Here is a 24,501-nt window from a genome sequence, read left to right on the forward strand (position 1 = left end):
ATGTTTCTAACTCTCTATCCCTCTCCCTTCCTCTCTGTAAAAAATCAATAAAAAAATATATTTAAAAAAAATCTGCATATAACTTTTGACTCCCCCCAAACTTAACTAATAGCCAACTGTTGACTAGAAGCCTTACTGATAACATAGTTGATTAACGCATATTTTGGGTATATATTATATACTGTATTCTTACAATGAAGTAAACTAGAGAAAACAAAATGTTAGTAAGAAAATCATAAGGAAGAGAAAATACATTTAAATATTTATTGAAAAAAATCTGCACATAAGTGGACTCTGGAGTTCAAACCCATATAGTTCAAAGGTCAACTGTGTATATACTTTATAGTCCAGTCATGCTCATTGGACAGGAGCACACAGCACAGCCTATCACGTCCTCTCCTTGGAGCATGAAGAAAACAGACACTGTAATAGGCTCTGATGGATTGCATATGGAAATACGTATCTTCTTTTTAAAATTATGAATATGAAATTTCAGAGATAAGCAGCTTTATAACAAATTCCTGTTGTGTGGGTCAGTTCTAAATGTAGCATACGTGTATTTGAAAAATTATTTTAAGTTAAAATATATCATCTTTAATGCAGACTTTTTATGATTTTAGACCTACGGTGCTCCCTGTGCCAAATTTGGCCAATAATTATAAAATTAGGCAATGTTTGTTTTTGAACAAGAACAACTTGACCACTTGTGCTGAATTTTCTCATCTTATGGGGGTATGTTTGTCATGCTGTTATTGTATACTTAGTAATTCCTAGTGACTCATGGCATGGCCACCTGCTTCTATAAATAAAGTTTTATCGTAACATAGCGCACACATTCTCTTTGGTCTTGGCTGTTTCTGTGGTATAAAAACAGAATAGAACAGTTGTGCCAGAGAACATTTCACTCTCAAAACCTCTAATATGGACTATCTATGTTTGTAGAGAAGAGTTTGTGACCCCCTGCTGTAGGCACTAACATTTTTGTCTTTTTGACAGATAGAGGGGATTTTATGGACTCCAAGGATGAAATAATATAGACCAGTGGTCTCTAACCAGTGATCCATGGACCACTAGTGGTCCGTGAGGTCCGAAAGGTTGGCGACGTCTGGTATAGACTACTTCCCTCTCTTTCTATGAATCATCAAAAAGAAACTATCCCTTCATCCATATGGAATGTGCCAAGGAAAGAATTGCCCAGAGCAATGCTGTTCTCTATCATTATGCTCCCACTTAGGCAATTTTAAATTTTCTAGTAGCCACACTAAAAAGGTAAAAAGAAACAGGTAAAATTAATTTTAGGAATATAATTTTATTTTACCCAATATATTCAAAGCTGTGTCATTTCAACATGTAATCAATAAACAAAAATTAGTAATGGCCTATTTTTCATTTCATGTTGTTCTTAGCCTTCATAATCCAGTATACGTTTTATACTTTCAGCACACCTGTGTCCACCGCATTTCAAGTGCTGTTAGCCGTGCAGCGGTAGTGGCTACTGTAGAACAGTGCAGGCCTGTAAGCAAGGAAAAGCAGATGGCCGTTACGTTCTTTTTGTTTTCATTTGTTTATTCACCTTTCCTTCAACTTTAAAAACTACTTAAGTCTTACAAAGGTAAAGACAGACCCTGTTCTGAAAGACTTTAATTCTTACTTAAATATGTATATGCTTATGTAGTTATTTTGCACTTTTCTGAGTATCAAAAGTTGCAATGATGGTGGCCATTAGGAAAATCCTGCTAAATTTCTGGAGGGACTGTCACCTACCGGAGCGTAACAAGAGCATGACCAGGACTATTAAAGAAGAGGACAGGAAGAGATTTCTATCTCAAAACACCTTGCACATGCTTATTTTTTTCTTTTAAACCAGAAAAAAAGGCAGCAGCCACTAGCTGATAGTTCTCCTAGGATGGCCCAGGTACACGGATGCTCCCATCTAAACTCAGGAGCCCCACATTCCTGGATATTTAAATATAGTTGTGGGCCACATAAAGACGTTTTCGTCAACAAGTGACCGCATATAAGACAGTGGTATACCATAGAGCCTAGTCTGTAACAGGCTATACCATTTGGTTTCTGGAAATACACTCTATGATGTTCTCATAACAACGAAATCTCCTAATGATGCATTTCTCAGAACATTACCCCTATCACTAAGCGGCAGATGACTGTATAACATTTCTTCTTCTCTTTCTTTCCTCCTCTGATTTCTTCTAAAGAGCTGTCTCCCTTCCATTTCATTTCAATCAAATGTACCTTCAAGTATATGGAGTTATGTAGATAATTAGTGACTATGCTTTGAATCATGATGTGTTCTGTTGATCAGTTTTGTCAGTCTTTCCCTTTTCTTATAATCTGGTTGAAAAATGGCTCTCTTTGATTTACATTTTTAAAAACTGTTCAGAAAAGAGAGACTCTGGCTCTATCAGGAGCTGGGTTAAGAAATGGAGAAAGCTTTCATTGAAACATACATTTTGTTTTCTGTATTTGTGTGTGGCATTAAAAGTATATTTGTGTTAAATTCCTTAGTCATCTTAAATTATGTCCATATTTTATATAATCCACCCACCAAGTGGCCAAGAAACACCATCCTCTTCAAATAAAGACACAAAATACTTGCATATCCAGGCAGGTATTGGATAGAGGTGGCTAGTCTTTCTAATAGACAGCGAGCCCAGGGCCAGAGAGAGAAGTTGAGCATGAACCAGGCCTCTCTTGGCCTACTGCAGGCAAGAAGCAGGAGTCGGATGGTGATTTTTCTGGCATGCATATTTCCATTACCTCTCTCTTGCCCATGAAGGATATCATTAATCAACGACTACATTCCTTCCTGCTGAGCACACATGTGAGCTCAGAAACTTTCTAAATGTAACACTCCAGGAAGGCACTGTCGAATGATAGGAGTTGGCATAAAGAGAAGACCTGCTTACCATCGCTGGTACACAAAGTAGGGTTTAGCATTGGAGACAGTTATTAAAAGATAAGAAGCTGCTCATATTCTACCATAAAATATCCCTTATGGCCACCTAAAGATAGCATTAAGAAGTTCTGAAGGGTGGGGAGGCGGGGGGCGGGGGGAGTAAAGAAGATGTTTTGTTCTGGGGCAGGTAAACAATGGGCAGCATTAAAACCAGATTAAGGCCATTAAATCATTTACAAAATTTTTCTTGTTTGTTTTTGTTTTGCTAATCCTCACCTGAGGATATTTTTTCCATTGATTTTTGGAGGTAGTGGAAGGGAAGGAGGGAGGGAGAAAGAGAGAGAGAAACATCCATGTAAGAGAGACACATTGATTAGTTGCCTCCGGCACATATCCTGACCAGGGCCAGGGATTGAACCTGCAACCCAGGTACATATCCTTGGCCTGGAGTCGAACCATAACCCTTCGGTGTGCGGCTGACACTCTAACGACGGAGCAACACCAACCAGGGCACACATTTTTTTAAATTAAATATTTATTGAACAATTAGCAAGAAGATAAACATCTGAGCTTTTAGGAGTTTTCTTCCCATTTTCCTGTTCTAAACATTTTACCAGATTTTCAAATTTCTTACTATACTTGAAACTACAGAATTTTTAAATAATGGAATCTATTCTGAATAAAGTCATCTCTTCCCCCATCCTCTCCATTCAAGAGCACTTGATGTCTCATGAATAAGTTTGACAAATCTATTTATACACCAATTTGTTCTCTGTATATGTAACCCTTCTAGGCATTGTGCTTACTGCTATTGCTTTGTTTTGCTTGGTTCTTGTTTTTTAATTACAAAGGACATCTAAATTAATATTGGCCCTGCTACTATGAAGTTCATTTACTGTTTATTGACTTTTCAGTGTTATGAGCAAAACAACATTTATTTTCCTATCAACTGAGCTATTCATATAATGTGATTCACTTTAGGTCTTCTTTCCTAGAGTATATTGCTCCACCTTTTAAAAAATCTTTTATTGTTGGGCTTTTTTGTTCTCTTATTTTTAAACAAAGAATCCATTCTACAAAGAAGACAGAATACAGTATTAGCTGCCATTCTTATTCCTTTTAAAGGAAACAATGCCTTTTTACAGCAGTAACTCATCTACCCAGAGGTCATTTTTCTAATAATGTCAGTCATAGAGAACACAGCTCAGAGAAAAAGGCCTCTGAGAAGTTGAAATGAATGCCACAGATCTCATTCATTTTATTTTCACCTTCTTACTCTGTCATTCAGCAACTGTCTTTTCCCATTTTACACACAGTCGTAACAAACCTGGTTACCCAGTTTCTTAGCCCATAGAAGATGAGAAACAACTAGTTAGAAGGAGATCAGAGACATCTAAAAATCAACATCGTGGCTGGTGACAAAGGAGAAGATAGAAAAGGAACCAGACTCAAGGATTCAAAACTTACAGCAACCAGGAGCCCTTATATGTTTGTCAGGTAGTCCTCCATTCTGTAGTCATCTCCACGACACTGGAAATCACGTTCCTAACTCTGTCCTTGAGTTGTTGAGTCTGTTTCGTGATCAATACTTTCTGTTTAAGAAGAGGTGGGTGTGTGATTTACTTCAGGAGACTCCTGGATGGTGGAGGTAATGTGATAAAAAGGAAAGAGGACAGACTGGAACAAAAAAGATGTCCTGGCTTCCTGCCCTTTTCTACTTCCTGTGGAACCCGACATCTCTTAGTCTCATTTTCTTTGTCTATAAAATAGAGGAAATAATCAAGGAGATAATATTGATAAAGTACCTGCCTGAATAAAGGTGGGTGCTGGAATCCCCCCGTTTAAAGTCTCAAGTCTAAAGGCAGAAGTAGAGAGAAAATAACAGAATCAAATGGAAAGGGTGTGACAAAGGAAAGGTAAGATCAAATGGTGGTGGTGGGGGGGGTGAGTTAAGCTATGGGAAGATTTTTTAGAATATATTTTATTGTTTTTTTACAGAGAGGAAGGGGGAAGGATAGAGAGTTAGAAACATCTATGAGAGAGAAACATTGATCAGCTGCCTCCTGCACACCCCCTACTGGGGATATGCCCGCAACCAAGGTACATGCCCTTTACGGGATTTGAACCTGGGACCCTTCAGTCCTCAGGCCGATGCTCTATCCACTGAGCCAAACTGGTTAGGGCAAGATTTTTAAAGGCCACAGTACACAAGAGAAGGAAGAGGGGCTCCTCCAACCTACCTTGTGGATGGGGAGGGAACTACTAAGGACACTAGCTAGTCTGGGAAATTTTTTAAAACAATTGAGGTCTGTACATGGTGTGGAGACACTGGGTGCCTGCATTGGACTCTGTATTTAAGTTGGGAAAAGGGAGTTCAGGAAGCATTTCACCTCATTTCTCTTTCCTGAGTATTATTTTAAAATATATATATTTTTAAATTTTCTTTTTTTGAGAGCAGTTTAAAGTTCACAGCGAAATGGAGAGGAAGGTGCAGAGATTTCCCATCTACCCTCTGCCTCCACACCTGCACAGCCTCCCCCAGTAGCACCATCCCTACCAGAGCTGTCCACTTGCTGCAGTGGACGGACCTACATCAACACATCATTATCACTCACAGTCCATACTTTACGTTAGGCTTCGTTCTTGGTGCTGTACATTCTTTGGTTTGGACAAGTGTATAATGAATGACAGGCGTCTGTCATTATGTATCCTACAGGGTAGTTTCACTGCCCTAAAAATCCTCTGTGCTCCACCTAGTCTTCCCTCCCCCCCCCCCCTCCCCCATCCCCTGGCAACCACTGATCTCTTTACTGCCTTTTCCAGAGTGTCATATACTTAGACTCACACAGTATGTAGCCTCTTCAGACTGGCTTCTTTCACTTAGTAATACACATTTAAGTTTCTTCATGTCTTTTAGTGGCTTCATAGCTCACTTCTTCTGAGCACTGAATATCCTTTGTCTGCATGTACCACAGTTTATTTTTCCATTTACGCACTGAAGGACATCTTGGTTATTTCCAATTTTGGGTAATTATGAATAAAGCTGCTACAGATATTCATGTGCAGTTTTTTTTTTTCTTTTGTGTGGACATAAGTTTTTAACTCCGTTGGGTAAATACCAAGGAGTGCAATTGCTGGATCGTATGGTAAGAGCATGTTTAGTTTTGTAAGAAACTGCCAAGCTATCTTCCCAAGTGTCTGAACCGTTTTGCATTCTCACCAACAGTGAATGAGAATTCCTGTGGTTACACAGCCTCACCAGCATTTGCCGCTGTCAGTGTTTTAGACTTTGGCCATTCTAATAGGTGTGTAATGTTATCTCGTTGGTGTTTTGATGTGATATGATGTGAGCCAGTTTGTGAAATTTTTAAGTGAAATGCAGTTCCTTTCTCCACCCTCAAATCACATAAATTTCTTCACCACACTATAAGGATGTCTTTTTATTCATGTATTCACTCCGTGTTTAATAAGTTTAATGTGCCTACTACATACCAGGTACTGTGCTACTTTCTTGGTATGCAATAGTAGAGTAACTATAGTTGTTTAAATAATGTTAACAACAACAACAACAACTGGAGTGTTTCCTACTTTACCACTACTAAAATCCTGAAAAATATGGAAACTCCCCACTGTAATACCGGGCACGTGTCAAATTTGAGTTGACGTTAAATTGGGTCGTGACAGAGGAAATCAGGGTTGATGTTGAGTTGAATGTTTCCCAGATACAAATAATTCGTGAACTTAGGAGGATATGGGAAGAGAGGACTTGGTCTTGAGTAGGCAATCAGCAAGCAAAATACTTCTCTACCACTCATCTGCTGTAGGGTTCTACTGGTGTGGCACTAACCCCTGCAAAGACCTCACAGATTGGTGTTCCATCTGCAGGAGAGAAATCCTTTTTACTGAAAGGGTACAACCCCTGGTTTTGATGAGTGGTCTCTTGTTTAGCAACCTAACATTAGAGCCAGTCTTCTACCATACCTTAATAATCTCAACAATGCAAAAAAATAATAATTCCATCATTTACATTTTCATCTAAGCATTCACCTGAGATCATGTTTGAAAGATGGGTTTATATGTTGTAGTTACTAGAGAAGATGACTTTATTTTCAAAAACTCCATAGACTACCAAAGAAAAGGTACTTGAATTTGGGGCATGAAGAAAGGGGGTCAAAGTCCTTGGGATGGTTTTCCAAGTGGTTGGTCATAGCTTTGTGCAAGCATAGAAAAAAAGTAGTTAGCCTCACATTATCTTAGAGCACCTATTTTCTTCTTTTTATTGATTTTTGCCTTGGCAAGTCTCAGAATTATGATTTCAGAGACCGAGGGGGTTCTCAGGCTGCATGTTACTGATCAGGAATTGAAGCCCCAAGAGGTTACCTGATGCTCTCTGGCTGTCTCTTGTGTTGGTAGCGGAGGGTTTACTGGCCACAGACAGGCTCTGTGGAAGGCACAGCTGTTGCATCTTTCTCAGAAAAGACTTTTGGGCAGAACAGCTAGAGCACGATATCTGGGCTATCATAGTAGCTCTTGAGAGTTTCGTAAACGAGACAGAGGTACTTTCCTCTCGGGGATGGTTGATCCGTCGTTGCCACCTCGTTTTATTTGCAGTACCTAGATTAGCTTTATTTTCTGTTAAATTTGCTAGGGGTTAACATCCACTTCAACCTTAGCCTCCTTCACTTCACTGGAGGTGGGCCACCACGAAATGCACAGAGTTGTTCCTTCAAATCTCACAGCTTCCTTCTAGACCACTTTCCATTAGCAGCAAGACACGCACTCGCTGCTTAGCTAATAGAACTGTACCTGCGTGTGCGTGCATGTGTGCGCATGGAAAGCCCAGTGGTCTAAGGAATTTTACTGCCCCGTTTAACAACTCAGCAAAGAGGATTTTACATTACAAGCTTTTCTTTCTTCTTCTTCTATATGAGGAAGAAATGATTAGTCTTTTAATTTACAGCCTTCCCTTACAAAGGAGGTTGCATCAGCCACAATAAATTCTGGATAAAAATGTTTCTGCTAAATTCATTTTTCACTGAGCCAACCAGGCTGCCAACAAGCTGCTTCTTTATTTGAATTCATATTGGTTGTGAAATATTTTAAAGCGATATATTGGTGACTTCTTTTCTCTTTTTAACTTGTTTGATCATTTAAAATCCAATATTGCACAGAATGTAATTATCTTGTTCAATAAATATTTGCCATGACTTTGGAGTTAAGTGGTGCTATTTTAGAAGCAGAAGGTAAACAAAAACGGGCTGAACCAAGTAGGGAAATTGAAGATTTTGATGAACCATATGACCATGAAGGCCAATCCTGTCTAGTCCAAAGGCTTCAAATGGCATCCATACGTTAGCGATTTCCAGATCTCTGTCTGAAGCCTCGTCTCTCTCTGGAATGCTGGATGCATGCACCAAAGTATGTATTTGTGATCTCCACTGGGACGGTAGGCATTTAACGTGGCCAAGCAGAATTTTCAGTTCACCCTACTGGCCTCCAACGTAGCTTTGCTTTAATGTTCCCAAATCAGTGGGATGGTTTTACTGTCCACCTACTCGCTTAAGCCATAAATCTAGGGGTTGTCCTCAATTTCTCTCTTTCCCCACTAACATCCAGCTATAACTTCAGAAGTTATCCTCAGCCTTTCTACTTTCATTACCCTCATCCAAGCCCTCATCGTCCCTCTCCTGGACCACTACAATTACAGCCCAACTTGTTCTTTACCTTCTCATCTTGCCTCTCTGCAAGCTGCTTTCCACACAAAAGCTAAAGTGAGCTTTTAAAAGTACGAATCAGACCCTGCTCCTCTCCTGCTGAAACTCTTCAGTGGCATCTTATCACACTAGGGATACCGCCGAGCTCCTCACCCTGACTTTAACACTCCAGATGATCTGGTTGCTGTCATGTTCACTGCCTCACTTCCTTCACATTCCCCCACTTCACTCCAGTGATGCTGACCTTCTTTCCTTCCCTTTAACATGCCTGTATTCAACAGGGTTCTCCAGAGAGGATCAATAGTATATTTATATGTATATCCAGAAAGAGATTTAGTATAAGCAATTGGCTCACATGCTTATGGAGGGGGAGAAGTCCCACAGTCTGCCATCCATAAGCTGGAGACGAGGAGAGCCAATGTGGGGATAGCTGTCTGAATCTGCAGGCCTGAGAACCAGCAGAGCTGATGGTATAAATCCCAGTCTGAGGGAAAGAGAAGACGAATGTCCCAGCTCAATAGGCGAGGCCCTCAATGGATTGGGTGATGCCCACCCACACTGGGGAAGGCAATGTGCATTATTCAATCTACTGACTCAAATGCTAACACCCTCACAGACACACCACCCAGAAATAATGTCTTAACCAAATATTTGGGCAACCAGTATACCATGACCCAGTCAGCTTGACAGAGAGATTTAACCATCACACATGCCATCCTAATTCCTTACCTGGGATCCTTGTGCTAGTCCTCGCTACTTCCTCAGATGCTTTCCCCATCATCACATGGCTGATTCCTTCTTGTCAGTGATCACCTTGAGAGTCACCTTCCCCCGAAGAATCCTTCCCTAGCCATCCAATGTAGAGTAGCCACCAAAGTTTCATCCACTAATTCTAACTTCTGGATTAAGGTTGAAACCGGAGGAAGGGGAGAACAGTTGAATGATTTCACAGGATCTTTTTAACCTGAGGGCTTTGAACTCCACAGTTCCCCTGAAATAGTTGCTGCGTTTTATAGTTGTGCATTTGGGATTCTAGTATGTCTTTGTGTATGTATATGGTTACCTCAAATTCTCAAAAAAGTGTGAAATCCGCAAACCTTTAAGAGATTCAGAATGGACCTGGTGGCCCACTCATTAATGTCCCGTCTTACTTTGCTCCACATCTTCCTTTTTATCGAGAAAATTATCATTTACATTTTATAAGGCATCACAGGTCATTTCCCCCTTGATGCCCATTCTTGCATCCAAGCAGAGAAAAAGTGCCTGTTTTCACTGTGGGCAGCAACAACAACAAAGTTCAATCCTAATCATTCTGCACCAATTATGGGAAGACACGCACCACTACATTTCTGACAGGCTTTTACAATCCGGTTTTATTATTCTGCTCTTACTAAAATGCTAATCCCCTGGGAGGCAAAACTATCTCTGTATGAGTTCTTGAACACAAACAAACATCTTAAAGGAAATGTGAATGAAAAACCACGTTGACATCATTTCAAAGCTACAGCAGGAGGAGGAGTGACCAGAAACCCTCCATTGGCATTGAGAAGGGGAGGGATGGGGGAAGTAAGCAGCTTATATAAAGTAGGGTGAGCTGAATTGGAAAGTGGGAAGGTAGGGGGGCACATGTTCCTAAATCCATGAGCCGTGTGACAATAGAGTAATCCACCAATAAGAGTTGAGACTGGGACTTTCTAGTGACATACATTCTAGTGTGGTGGCCCAGCAGTAATTTTTGGAGCAATGTTCAAGCATATCCACTCAAGGGAGTTAACGTCTCTTTTTTTGACATTAACAAAAGCAAATCCCACCACGTGATCTAGGCTATATGGTGTCCTGCCAATAAAAAATATAAGCACATCCTGGGGTTTAAACTCATAACTGCCAGAAATGATGAGCTTTTAATTTTTTAATTTTTCTTGGCAACACCAGTAGACCTGCCCTTGGAATTCTATCCTAGAAGTTAAAATGCTAGGCTCTATAGCTAATACCAGTGCTTTAATCGGTGCTTCTAAAGGTCCTCATCTCCATGAAGTTCCCATGAAAAGGAAACATTAACTGAGAGAATGAATTTAGGGCTCTTTTTGTGTTACTCACTGTGTTTCTAACCTCATTTCCCCGTTCCGAAGAGACACCCATGGTGATCGATTCCAATTTTCAGATTGCATGAACCAGGGCATGCAACATAAGAACGGGTGCCATTTTCATAGTAAAGACACGTTATATGTTTCAGCCTTTGGAGCCAGGAGAGTATCCAGAGCTGCCTGGTTTACCCTCCCTACATTCTAGTTCAGCCCTAGGATGGGGCACTGTTCACCTCTCTGCATCTCATAATGAGGATCAGAAACAGGGCCGATCTATCTATCTATCTATCTATCTATCATCTATCTATCTATATATATATCTATCTATCTATCTATCTATCTATCTATCTATCTATCTATCTGCATTATCCAGGGAAGCAGAGCACTCATCATGCTCCATGGAGGAAACTAGACAGCCCTTCCTGTCCTCCTTCCATCCCCTCCCTCAAACTCAGACCACATGTGGCCCAGCTTCCTCGAGGCCTCTTCCTTGGCTCACCCAGACAATAGAGACTCAGCAATCTGAAGATACCCCATTGGGTGACAAAGGCTCCCTAGCCTCTGGGCTGAGGTTGAGGACCTTTTCTTAGATTCCCTGAAGGACGCTCTCAGGACATCATTTGGTAGTACCATTGTAAGCGGGATTGCACTATATTGTAACTTCCTTTTCCTTCTCCATCCATCTTCCCCAGTGGATTAGGAACTCCTCGAGGGGACATATTTGTCTTCTTCGCTGGAGCTGAGTTGTTCCGTGGTTGGCTCTCAATCAATGTTAGTTCAACAAATGAATAATCCTGTGTGATCTAAACAAACTGGTTTGAGGAATTACAGGACAGGATTTCAGGAGGAGAAAAGGCATAGGCACAATTTCAGTGACTGGAAAACCAAGGTCAATAGTTAAGAGTGGCAAAGGAGAAAGATTAATTTAGGCGAGTGAGTGGAGATACATGGGAGAGAAAAGCCGTGAGAGATTATGGGGGTCCTGGGTTGCTCGGAGGGGATCTAAACTGTCTGCTGTGTACTCTGTGGATGACGGGGAGTCACCAAAGCTCGGGGGCCAGAAAGTGCTGGAACTAAAGTGGTGTTTAGGGCAACTCAGCATATGGCCACAACTAAGTAGGAGGCTAGTGGAGGCAGGAAGCGAGTGGAGGCAGGTGGTCATGTACAGACCCTGGGAGTAGCAAGGGATTGGTGTAGCTGCGAGTAGAGGCAGGACTTGCTGAGATCTCATAACTCTATCAAGCATCAGAATTGTCCAGGGTCCTGACCCTCCGAGAAGGCTGTTCTTTTTCTAGCTCCCATCTGCTTGGAGGCCCAGGTCTGATGGGCTTTTCTCCCTTGGCTACCCAAGCAGCACATGTCATTTGGTCTGAGAATAACTGGGAAGCAGTGTGGAGTTCACGGGGTGGGGGTGTGGGGGGGCAGTGGCAGAGGTCAAGAGATGGACGGGGGCTGAACCAAGGCAGAGGCTACAGGGATGGAGAGGAGGGGCCTGGTTTAAGAACAGTTTCCAAGGCAGAATCTATGGACCCAGAGGGAAGGGCAAGTGTTACAGATCATTTTGAGGTTTCTGGGCACTGAACGTAGGGACACAGAAAGGAGAAGTTTAGAGCAAGAGGATAACTAATTCCATTTCAGACATATTAAATTTGGAGCGACAGCAAAATTTCCAGGTGGAGGAGTCCAGAAGCTTATTGGAGACAGAGATTTGAAATTCAGGAGGGAGGTGGGTGCTGGTTAATGGTTAGTGGTGATCATTCAAAGGCACAGAAATGGATGCGATCACCCAGAGAGAGCATGTGGAAAGAAAAAGAGGCAGTGAGCCCGGCCGGTGTGGCTTAGCGGTTGAGCGTTGACCTATGAACCAGGAGGTCATGGTCCCATTCCCAGTCAGGGCATGTGCCTGAGTTGTGGGCTCGATCCCCAGCGTGGGGCATGCAGGAGGCAGCTGATCAATGATTCTCTCTCATCATTGATGTTTCTATCTCTCTCCCTTCCTCTCTGAAGTCAATAAAATCAATAAAAAGCATTTTTTTTTAAAAAAGAAAATGAGGCAATGATAGAACTCCAGCCTTAGAAGAAGGGGGGTGGGAAGAGGAGCCAGTGACAGCATCTGGGAAGGACCAGCCAGAAAGGCAGAAGGAAGCAGAGCTCAAGGCTAGCAAGAGTTTCAGAAAATGAAAGTAGCAGCCTTACACGGCGCAGCCAGGTGGATAAGCCGTAGGGGATTCATTAGTGTGGTAGTGAGAGTGGTTTCAGTAGGAGGTGTAGGAGAACGGAGGTGGAAACCCTGGCCCCATCTTTGCAGCATGTGGAGGATGCTCACCTTCCTCGCCGAGTATCAGTCTCTGGACCACTGAGCGCAAAGGAATTCAACATGAGGCAGAGGACGATGACTTTCCTTGAGACCTTCTCCTTGGTTCTCTCCCATCTACCCCGCTTTCATCTAAGACCCTGAGCATTGGTGTCTGGTCTTGTTCGTGGCTGCTAGCGGTAGTGTAAGTGAAAGCCTTAATGATATTTTTGCAAGAAATTATTTCACTTCCGCTTTTAACATGCTGGGAGAATAATATGAAAACTTGCCTTCCTGGTTTTCATCAATGAAAGGTCGTATCTTCTGAATCTCTTAAAGCAGGGGTCCTCAAACTACGGCCCGCGGGCCACATGCAAATACAAATATTGTATTTGTTCCCGTTTTGTTTTTTTACTTCAAAATAAGATATGTGCAGTGTGCACAGGAATTTGTTCATAGTTTTTTTTTTTTTTAAACTATAGTCTGGCCCTCCAACGGTCTGAGGGAAGTGAACTGGCCCCCTGTTTAAAAAGTTTGAGGACCCCTGTCTTAAAGAATCAGTTCTTGGCTCCTTGAGACAAAATGGTCCGTCTCATGTTGAAAGTTTCTGATCGTCAACTCCAATGTCATCAAGAAGAGTCAGTAGATGGATTATAAGTATTCACCACAGGGTGATTTCTACAGAACAAAGAGGGAAGCCTGAATAAAGAACTGAATATCGAAACTGTTTCTTCTCTATTAAAGAAAAAACCAAACCAGCAAAAATTGTGTTTTCTCTACCACAGGGGGGGTTTGTTTTGGTTTGTTTTACTTTTTGGCCAAAACTGTCATGTATTACATTCTTTAGTTTCATAAAAAGACTCTACTTTGCCTGTGGTATCAGAAACATGTACAGGGAATCCCTCCTTTTCTATGGGGATGCATTCTAAGACCCTCAGTGGATACCTAAAACCTGCAGTGGATACCTGAAACCACAGGTAGTACCGAGCCCTTTATATGCTACGTTTTTCCCTATGCAAACACACCTTTTCACTATGGCTTCTCTTGGACATATTTTAATTGCCAGCATCACTCTTGTGCTTTGGGGCCATTATTAAGTAAAATGAGGGTTATTTGAACGTACCACTCCTGTCAATCTGATAACTGAGATGGCTACTAAGTGTCTAATGGGTGGGTTTCGTGTACAGGGTGGATACTTTGGGCAAAGGGATGATTCACATCTGAGTGGATTGGAGCAGGATGGCTCAAGATTTCACGACGCTACTCAGAGCTGTATGCAATTTAAAATCTATGAATTATTTATTTCTGGAATTTTTCTATTTAATCTGTTTGGACCACAGTTGACTGCAAGTAACCATGGGTACATGAGACTGTGGAAAGCAAGACCATGGATAAGGAGGGAACTACTGTGTATAGCACACTCCCCATTCTACCCATGCAAACGTGTACCTGCGATTACATTTGCTTACATTTCTGATTGATCCACTGAGTACCAGCAGCCAAGGGTAACTCATTAAATCCCCCATGAGAGCTACTGGCTAATTCTGTGACCACAGGCAGCCCTACACCTAAGTGTGTGTGGTGATGACAAGAGAAGTCCAGAGAGAGGTGGGGATCCATGCAGACTCAGGGCTACTGCTCAGAAAGCAATGGCCGGTTGGTATCCGAGAGGGAGCCTCTGGGGCAGGACCCTGATGTCAGCTGATGGGGGCTGACTCTGGTTGATCTGCGTAGAAAGGGCACTTCTGTACAGCATGGGGGTGGCCCACAAGGACTCTCAGGAGGGCTGGAGCACCAGCCACGAGGTGATGCAGCCTGGATCAAGGCCAAGCCAATGGCACAGACCGATCTGGTGATGACCCTGCAATGCTCCCTACACTGCTGCTCCCTGCCCCGGGGAGCGGCGGCTGCCCCTGTGGCTGCTTAATCTGGCGCTGTCCCCCTCCTTCCTGCCACCTGCTGCAGGGGAGCCTTGGTTATGCCCCTCCCCCACTGCTGCCAGGAAGGCTGGGAAGATAGTCTCAGGCTCTCTCTTCCAGTCTTTAATGGGGAAGTGGCTTTGCCTCCTCAGGTTGGGGATTCCCCAGGCACAGGAAGGAGGTCACACCCTTGGCAACCAAAAAGAGTGACAAATGTCATTCTTGTGCTTGAGAACTAGAAATATATCTTCACCTTCCTGATGGACCCAGAACCCAGCACAAGGCCCGGAACATAGCAGGTGCCAGCAAAACTTTCAGTTATGAATGCTCTGGCTACAGACGTTCAGGAGTGAGTTACATCTCACAGATTGTTAATAGACTAGAGAGCCACCAATTTGAAGACATCGGTAGTCTTTGCTTTTTGTTTGGTTATTGTTGTTAATCCTCATCCGAGGATATTTTTCCCATTGATTTTTAGAGAAAGGGAGGGAGGAGGAGAGAGAGAAAGAGACTGAGACAGAGAGAGAGAGAGAGAGGAAAGAGAGAGAGAGAGAAATCTATGTGAAAGAGACACATCAATTGGTTGCCCCCCACATGCACCCCAACCTGCCCCGGGGATCAAACCTGCAACCTAGATACTTGCCCTTGACCAGGAATTGAACGCGCAACCCTTTGGCGCGTTCTAACCACTGTTCTAACCACTGACCAACACAGGCCAGGGCTATCTTTACTTTTTAAAGTTATAGCTGTTTTGCTGAACCTGTTGCTGAACCTGTTGTAATGTGGCCATTTTATACTCACGTTCTTTGATGGGATCTGTGCCAAAGCCATTAACAATTCTCAACCTCCACTCAGTGAAAATCTCCTTCTGCCCCTCCCCCAGTACATCACAGTTTGCATGATATCTATACTAATAAAAGGCTAACATGCTAATTAGACCCGGTTGACCGGCCATCTTCCAGACATCCTACTTCCTTCTGGACAAAGCCATGGTGGAGGGGGCTGAGGCAGAGGCAGTTAGAGGCGATCAGGCTGGCAGGGGAGGGCAGTTGGGGGCAACCGGGCTGGCAGGGGGCAATTGGGGGTGAGATCAGGCCTGCAAGGGAGGACACTTGGGGGCAACCAGGCGAGCAGGGAGGGCAGTTGGGGGTGAGATCAGGCCAGCAGGGGAGGGCAGTTAGGGGCAATCAGGCAGGCAGAGGCAGTTAGGGATGATAGGCTGGCAGGGGAGAGCAGTTAGGGGCGAGATCAGGCCAGCAGGGGAGAGCCATTGGGGGCGAGATCAGGCCAGCAGGGGAGGGCAGTTAGGGGTGATCAGGCAGGCAGAGGCAGTTAGGGGCAATCAGGCAGGCAGGCAGAGAGGTTAGGGGCAATTAGGCAGGCAGGCAGAGGGGGTCACGGGCAGTCAGGCAGGCAGGCAGGTGAGTGTTTAGGAGCCAGTGGTCCCAGATTGCGAGAGGGATGTCCGACTGCTGGTTTACAGGGATTGGACCTAAACCAGCAGTCGGACATCCCCCAAGGGGTCCCCGATTGGAGAGGGTGCAGGCTGGGCTGAGGGGAACCCCCCCCCCCCATGCACAAATTTCGTGCACTGGGCCACTAGTAAGAAATAAGGAAATACAAGTATTTAAATCTTCTGGTCTCTATTAAGTTGGAGAGAGAAAAGATACCCTTGGCATTTCCAGATGAACATCTCAAAACCTGTACTCAGGGCGGCGAGCAGTATAATCCACGGTGTTATTTGACAAGATTGTTCTTGCTAGTTACTGCCCACCAAAACGGAAAGTGAGGAGCTGATGGACTGGCCAGCCATCCATTTCCTGTGAAACAGGGAAAGCACCGGGGGCTTAAATGGTAAGGTTATCAAATCTCTACATCCAAACAGCTACCTGAAAATGACTTCCACACGGGCAACATTTTTTTCCCCTGACAGTAATGTTTGCTATTTTCACGTACAATATGGTGCCTTGCAGACACTGGAAACTCAATGACTTTTTTTTTCTTGGAGGTGATAACAACTAGAGATAACATAAATTGCCTCTTATTTTGGTAACAAAAACTTGCTACCTTTTTGGACCCTGAGGGGGTATTTTAATATAGTATACTAAGAGTACAGGTGAACTGTTAGACCTACTGTGGAGGCCTTACTGATTTGGATGCATTTTAATAAGATTATTGCTATTGTTAGATGAGCATTTGTTGCCAAGATAGAATAGAATACTTCCTGCATACCACTCACTCACAGTTATTTGCCATAACATTAATATGGCAAATAACTGTGATACATTTCTCAAAACCAAGGAATTGACATGGAGACAGCTGTCAACTAAACTGCAGACCTCATTTGGATCCCCCCCCACCTCCATTTCTTGTCAGTGTCTTCAGTCCTAATGTGAGCTGGAGGGTCCAGCTTGCTATAGTAGAACAATATTAATTCAGAAGGACTGGGATTCGCTGGAGAGATGGCTCAGAAAGACTAAAAAATCGTCTTATGTGCCAAACATAAATATATTTTAAATTTTGGCCCCAAATATTTTGCATGCGTGAGCTGACTTCATCCTCCTCCCAGAAACCAACGGGGTGAGGGCGGATACTGTCAGATCCACTTCACAGCTAAGACGGCAGGATTTCGGATTCCAAGCCATGTTTGCAAGACAGCTCGGCCGGGGAGGCGCAGAGCCAGGATGTAGACTGAAACCTCTCTGATCCCCAAGCCCACACCTGTGCCCGTCAGCACTGCAGTGCAGACTGAGGCTCTATCACAGGTGTGGTACAGGTACCCCCTGTCGGTCAGCGGTGTTGCCCAGTCTGGATGCACTGTGACCCCAGGTGGGTTGACCTGTACCGATGACATGTGACTCAAAGTGAAAGTGTGATGTGTGGAATCGTTTTAATCCCTGACGCCCTGACCTTGCAGGCGGGCACCGGAAACCCTCCCTGGCCCCTTCCTCGGCGGGTGAGTTCGTGCTGCCTGCCAGAGCAGCTGAGAGGAGCAGGGCCCGAATGTCCCCACGTGCCTCTTGCTTTTCTTTCCTGAGTGTTTCGAGGCTTAATTAACGTGTGTAAAGTGATCTGAAATGCAGAAATAAAAGGAGCTGGGGAACTGCAGAGTGCCAGCGATGATTACCTGGGGCGAGGCAGCTGAGAAAGGGAGGCCCAGGGAGACAAAGGGGGTCTGGGGAGACACAGGGGCCTTCGGCTTAGCAGCCAGCTGGTTGGCCCTGAGCCAGAGCAGACTGCTTCTGGCAGCTTCTGCCCCACGCTTCCCTCTCAGGGCCTACATTGCAGCTCTGCTCAGGAGTCGGACCTCAGGATAAATAATTCCTAAAGGGCTGAACCGGAGCCGAGGAAAACGGGTCTGAGGACACACGTGGCAGCCAGTCCTCTAACTGGCTGTGTGGAGAAGGCCCTGGGAGGTCGCCCATCTCCCAGCATTGCCCAGGCAGCTCCGTCCCCGAAGTACTGGCTTGGGTCAATGAAGGAGTCAGTGTGATAAATATCAAAGAGAGGAACGAAGCTAAGCGAGCTTTGTTCATTCCTCTTGACAAGCAGGGAGTCATAACAGTGACTGAGGACTGTCACCTGGGGGAGGCAATAAATCCCCTGTAAAGTGGTGGGTGAAAGTAATGAAGTCTGGGTCACGTGCTGTTTCACCGTCTCCTGAGTGTGTGCTCCCGAAAGGGCAGGCCTGTGGGTTTCACGGAGAAGGTGAAAGCTTGCGACTCCATAGGTTGAAGGCGGGTGGCATTTTATTGCGGTGGAAAGCCTACAAAGAAGCAAGTGGAAAAATCTCTCTTTTCATCTAACCTGATACTGCCTGGATCTAGAAAGTTAGCATTGCCGGGTTCTCTCCAACAGAGGGAGGATTTCTGTGCCTCTGTGTATACCCGGTGGCTATGTATACAGCCTAATCTAAACTGTTTACGACAATGGAGGGGAAAAGGTTTATTTGGGTAATCCAGCGTTTATATTAGGCTTTCATCCTGGTTTTATATCCTGCTTGGCCTAATAGGTGGATTGTTAGCCTTCTCCTGAGCCCACAAACTGAGGATGTGGCTGCTGGAAGCCCCCTACAGCTTGGCAACCAGGCTGGAAAAGGGCCCCCGTCCCCAGCTTCAGTTAGAAAATTCCAGAGGACTCGGAGAGGCCTGGCCTGGGGCCAAGGGCCCACTCAGAGCCAATCATATGGTCAGCGAGAGAGGGTCTTCCCATAAGAAGTCTGCTCCCATTCAATACCAGGGCCATCATGTGAAATGGAAAAATCCCCCAAGGAGAGCCAGGCAGACAGACACCCCCACTCGTGTCTGCTCCAACTGAACAGAGAGGCCAGAGGACACATCCTCTAGTCTGTTCTCTTCTGGACGCTGCACTCTGATGATCCCTCTTGAAGCTGTGTCTGCGCATGTACCTTTGGCGCATTTGACGTCATGTGGCACCCAGAGGTCACTGAGGGGTTATCTGAAACTGCAGGTGATGGCTTCCTTCAGATCTGCATCCGTTCTTGCCTGAACTAAGCTTGCTGCCTCTAATTATCTTCCACATAGGTCCTAGGAGGATCCTTGTAAAACACAGAGCCCCTTCAATCCTCAGATGGTGAATATTTTATGTGTTAACATGACTGGGCCACGGGGTGCCCAGATATTTGGTCAGACATTTTGCTGGTATGTCTGTGATGGTGTTTTGGATGAGATAAACATTTGAATCTGTGGACTGAATAAAGCAGATTGCCCTCTCTAGTGTGGGTGGGCCTCATCTAATCAGGTGAGAGCCTGAACAGGACGGAAAGGTTGAGTGAGGGTGAGTCATCCTGCCTGACTGCCTTGAGCTGGGACATCAGTTCTCTCCTGCTTCCTGGGTCTTCTTTCTGCTGGTGTTTGGACTGGAACCACAGCATCGGCTCTGGGTCCTCATCTTGCTGACTGCCGATCTTAGAACTTGGCAGCTTCCATAATCAATTGGTTCTATTTCTCTGGAGAACCCCAATTGATAAAAACACCTTCTTACTTACTAACTTCATTCATTCAGTTAAAAAAAAAAAAGTGAGCACCTACTAACTTAACGGGCCAGAAACTGTGTTTGGAAATGATCACTGAACAAAACAAGGATTCCTAGCCTGTGGAACTTTTATTCATGTGTGAAGTAGGGGAGAGGGAGAGAAACAATGAATAATTAGTAATGTATTAGAAGGTGATAAGTGCAAGAGAAAAAGGAAAAAATAAATAGAGCAGGATTGGGAGGATCAAGAGAAACGGAGCAGGGGACATTTGAGCAAAGGTTTAAGGGAGATGAAGGGTTTGCCATGTGGAAAGCAAGATAAAGTTCAAACCTGGTGGACACTGGCCCAGCCTCATCTCCAGCGGGATTCACAGGCACTTCCTCATTTGAAACCTCCGTTCTGGCCACACTGCTCTCCATCCTGCCTCCCATTTTCATCCCTCCATGCCTTTCCCTATCCTGGGATGTCCCCTCCATGGGGACCCTCTTCTCCCCACTCTTGTTTACATCCTACCCCTACTGTCCTTGAAGATCAATTTCATAGCTTCTACCAAGACTGCCTGGCAGGGTGTTTTCTTGAGCCTCTTTTGGCGTCCAACAGACTTGGATTTGAGCTGTAATTCTGCCCCTAAATATCGATGCAATTTTGGGTAAGTTCAGTTGTCAAATGGGAATAAAAATAGTGCCTTGCTTATGAGGAACTTGAAATGAGAAAATGCAGGTAAAATGACTCAGTGACTGTTAGCTGCTATGATTCTTGTTCTTCCTCTTCCCCTCCTGCACCCCATGCCCTTTCTCCCCTCTTCCTCTTCTGTCTATGCTCCCAGAGAGCCCAGGGCCAGCCCCTCACTCACCCCAGGTCATTCTGACTTCCGGTTGAAAGCAGGCTCAAGTCTCCCTTCTCAGGCATGGACCCTAGGTCCTGGCTCCACACCTTGGCCGGCTGCCGTGGCTTCCTCACTCACATCCCTCTCCCCTGTCCCATCATCCTTGTTCCTGACCACATTCTGGCTTCAGATCCAGGCTTTTTCCTGGTTTCCCAGAGCAGCCTGATCCCTTGCTGGGATGTTTCTTGATATCCTGACTGTTAAACTTCCTGCTTATCTCCCTGTAAAAAAGCTCGGGACCTGCTGGGTCAGGTCTGCCCCCGCTTGGGAAGGGAGGCAACAGGGTTTTTGCAGGCGGGAAACAAAACCACTTCAAATGTTTACCGTAGAAGGAATTTTTAAAAATAGACTTTATTTTTTATAAGTTTTATATTTACAGAAAAACCGAGAAGATACTACAAGGATTCCCACATATCTCACAGTTTCCCCTATTATTAACATCTTACTTGTTACTGTGTGATATTTTGTTACACTCAATAAACCCATATTGATACATTATTACTAGGTAAGCCCATCCTAATTCTGTGTTCCTTAGTTTATAACCTGATATCCTTTTCCTGTGCTAGGATCCCACCCTGCATACCCCAACACATTTAATTGGCATGTCTTCTTAAAGCTCCTCTTTGCTGTCACAGTTTCTCAGCATATCCTTGTTTTTGGTGACCTTGATAGTTTTGAGGAGTACTGCTGAGGTATTTTGTAAGATGCTCTTCCACTGGAATTTACTGATGTGCACAGAGGGATTTAATGCAGGGGATTGCTCATATGGGTGACGGAGGATCTGAGATGCAAACGGGAGAAGGTGAAGTTACCCAGAAAGCTTTTCAGCAGGAAGCCTTTAACATCCTAAGCGGGAGTATTAACAGGAAGTGGCAGTGTTACCTAAGCCGGGGGCTGGGGTCACTCGGCCACTTGCAGCCAGTGCTGGAAATGCCGTCAAAGTCAAGAGGGCAGGGGAGAATTTCTTTAGCTTTTACTTTCCTCTCACCTCCAGTCGGTCTGTAAGAGGCTGCTCCTAGCAATACAGAGCAGGGGGCCTGGCTGAGAATGGCTCTAAAGACGAACTGGCCCAGCACTGGGATCGTTGGCATTGAACACACAGCACCTGTGACATGGTTTTATTGCAGCACTTACCCCACTGCTCTGCAGTTCAACTGTTTGCCTGCCCATAGGCCCCAAATGATGACTAGTGCTTTGAGGGCAGTATTTTTTTTTTTTTTTATAGTCATAGCCCTTGCTCATAGTAGGTTTTCAATGTTTGAAATATACACAATCAAATGAATGAATGAGTGGTTTATTTTGACTAGCTCTAGCTTTGAGTAATGCTCAACACCAGCATTTCTTTTCAGCTTCATCACCTCGTATTGGTGCTAAGGTTACTTTGAGCCTAGCATTTGCAACATTTGAAAGCCACATGGATGGTGTCACTGTAAAGCAAGTAGACAAGGCTTCTTTTTTTTTTTTTTTTTTTAAGATTTTAAAATTGAATTTGAGAGAGAGAGAGAGAGAGAGAGAGAGAGCGCGAGCACATTGCTAGGCTGCCTCCTGCATGTGTCGTCGCCGTCGCCCCCCCCCCCCCCCCCCCGGGAATCAAACAGTCAACCTTCTGGTGCGCAGGATGATGCCCAACCAACCATGCCACACAGGTCAGGGCTAGACCAGTTTTCAACAAAGGAATGAAGTCATGCATCAATCCTCCAAGTGATTCCTAAGGAAGGTCATCCATATCTTCCAGCAATGCTGCCATGCCTAGCTTCTTCCTTATGAGCTGCACAAAACAATGGAATGACTCATTTTTAAGAATAAAAATGTTTCTGTCTTTACAGCTAAATGTCACCCATCCCTCACCTGGCTGGCATTTAGGTTGGGACACATCATCAGAGAAGTTACATTTCCTTTCGGCAGAGGGGAGGCGGAGGTGGACTGCCACAAGCAGAAATGGCTGGTGACTTTCCCATGGGTGCAGGAGAACCGGGAGGTGGCACCCCGGTAGTTACCGGGTCTAAGCAGGGACACCCCGGACATCACGAATAGGCCACCAGGTCTCTGAAACGTCTGAGGTTCTAGGGTTTTCTAGGGCCTTCAGTGCTGGAATGGCACCTAGAAAACCAAGTTCCACTTGAGAAAACGTCACTCCTCTGCATGTAAAGTGGAGTCCATGATGAGTGTCTGATAAAGAGCAGAAAGCTGCCTAGGCGACAGGCGCATTGCTCAGCCCTAGAGTCTGAAGGTTTCTCTCTGCCGGGGTGCCCTGTGACCAGCCGCAGGATAGAAACCTGACCAGCCTGGGCCTCACCTGCCATCTTGATGAGCAGAGACTAAGATATTTTCAACCAGGTAAATTGCAGCCCTAATACAGGTAAAAAAAAGGATGACTACAGAAACCTCCCTGCATTTTTTGTTTTGGAAACTTCATTTTCCACAGTCGTTATGGAGAAATGATAGTTTGGAAGCTAGCGGTGCACTTGAAAAAGCAGGGATCTGTTGGACATGTGATTTTTGGACAAGTCACTTTACCCTTCGATACCTCCACTTTCTCACTTACAAATTGGGAATTACATGTCTGTCTTATCACAAGGAATGTGATAAAGGTCACATGAGATGTATGTGCAAGTACCGTACTTTGAAGATCGACAAGTGTAACATAGTACGACTAGTCCTTTGCATGGACATAAGGCAGCAGAAAAGATGCTTTTGATGTTTAATTAATACTAGAAATCTTCCATTACATTTATTTAGCTATAATTGGGAAGGAGGAAGGCAAGAGTGATTTCAAAGGGACCTTTTCTGCTCCAAAAATAGGACTCAGAAAACACATATTTGATTTCCCTTTTGGTGTCAAACCACGTACCATTGTTATTAGCAGTTTTACAGAATCGTGACCTTCACCCTTGGAAATATCAAAGATAGACAAGAAAGCTTGCCCAGTCTTAAAGCCTTTCAAACAGGCTTTTGAAATGAAAGCGCTTTTGTTTTGAATTAAGGGCTAATAGAATTGTTCCCTTAAATGAGCACTTGCGAGTTTAAAAGTTGCCTTTCCAGGTGGGCTGCAGTGAATGAACGTCCTGAGAGGTCACTGAAAGCCCTTTTGGGGAACAGTGTGGGTAATCTGTTATAGGGGGTTCACGTAACACCCTTCCCACAGTCAAAAGAAATTTAGAACTTGCACGTGTCCTCATTGTACACACACTGCTTTGGGTATACATCTAGGATCATAATTTACGTTCAGTTTACAGAATTTGTAAATTTTTGCAATTGTTTTAACTTGTAATTAAGTTTTCTCTACGAGGCACACCATATGCCACCATTAATTCTTTCTTGTTGATTTCTTAGGAGACACACGAGTGCATGCTTTGATGCAATTTTTGAGGTCTTTTGAAAATCAGATGTCTACGTGTTTAGCCATATGGGCCTTTGTTATTTAAAATAGCATATGATGTAAATAAGAGAAGGCAAAAATGCAAAGGAACCTGTTAGGAAAAAAAAAAATAATTGGAACAACGATTGTCAACATCGTTAGCCTTTTTTCTTTTTTAGCGTGGTATTTTTGAAACCTGTCTTTGTTGAACCCGCACTGCCTCTTACCGTCTGTGAATATAGTAGTATACGATCACACGTGCACCGGGCAAACATATGGAAACCCTAGGTTTACACTGGGGCTGCAGATAGGCACAGCCGCCTTCCCTGAGTCC

General features: G+C 44.2%; 1 protein-coding gene and 1 long non-coding RNA gene across 2 annotated transcripts in view; one reads left to right on the top strand and one right to left on the bottom strand.

Annotated features, from left to right (window-relative positions):
• The window catches only part of LOC139009746 (forkhead box protein N3), a 237,760-nt gene that overhangs the window by 21,098 nt on the left and 192,161 nt on the right, over positions 1-24,501 (top strand). The gene's annotated exons all lie outside the window — the stretch shown is intronic.
• On the bottom strand, positions 1,384-9,819 carry LOC139001730 (uncharacterized). Its single transcript, XR_011470096.1, has 3 exons — positions 9,361-9,819; positions 4,385-4,509; positions 1,384-1,513 (listed from the first exon to the last, which is right to left on the bottom strand). It is a non-coding gene; the product is annotated as an uncharacterized lncRNA (long non-coding RNA).

The sequence above is a fragment of the Myotis yumanensis genome, unplaced genomic scaffold (assembly GCF_028538775.1).
Source record: "Myotis yumanensis isolate MYYU_CA2020_CCGP unplaced genomic scaffold, mMyoYum1.0.hap1 SCAF_1, whole genome shotgun sequence".
Classification (NCBI taxonomy): domain Eukaryota; kingdom Metazoa; phylum Chordata; class Mammalia; order Chiroptera; family Vespertilionidae; genus Myotis; species Myotis yumanensis.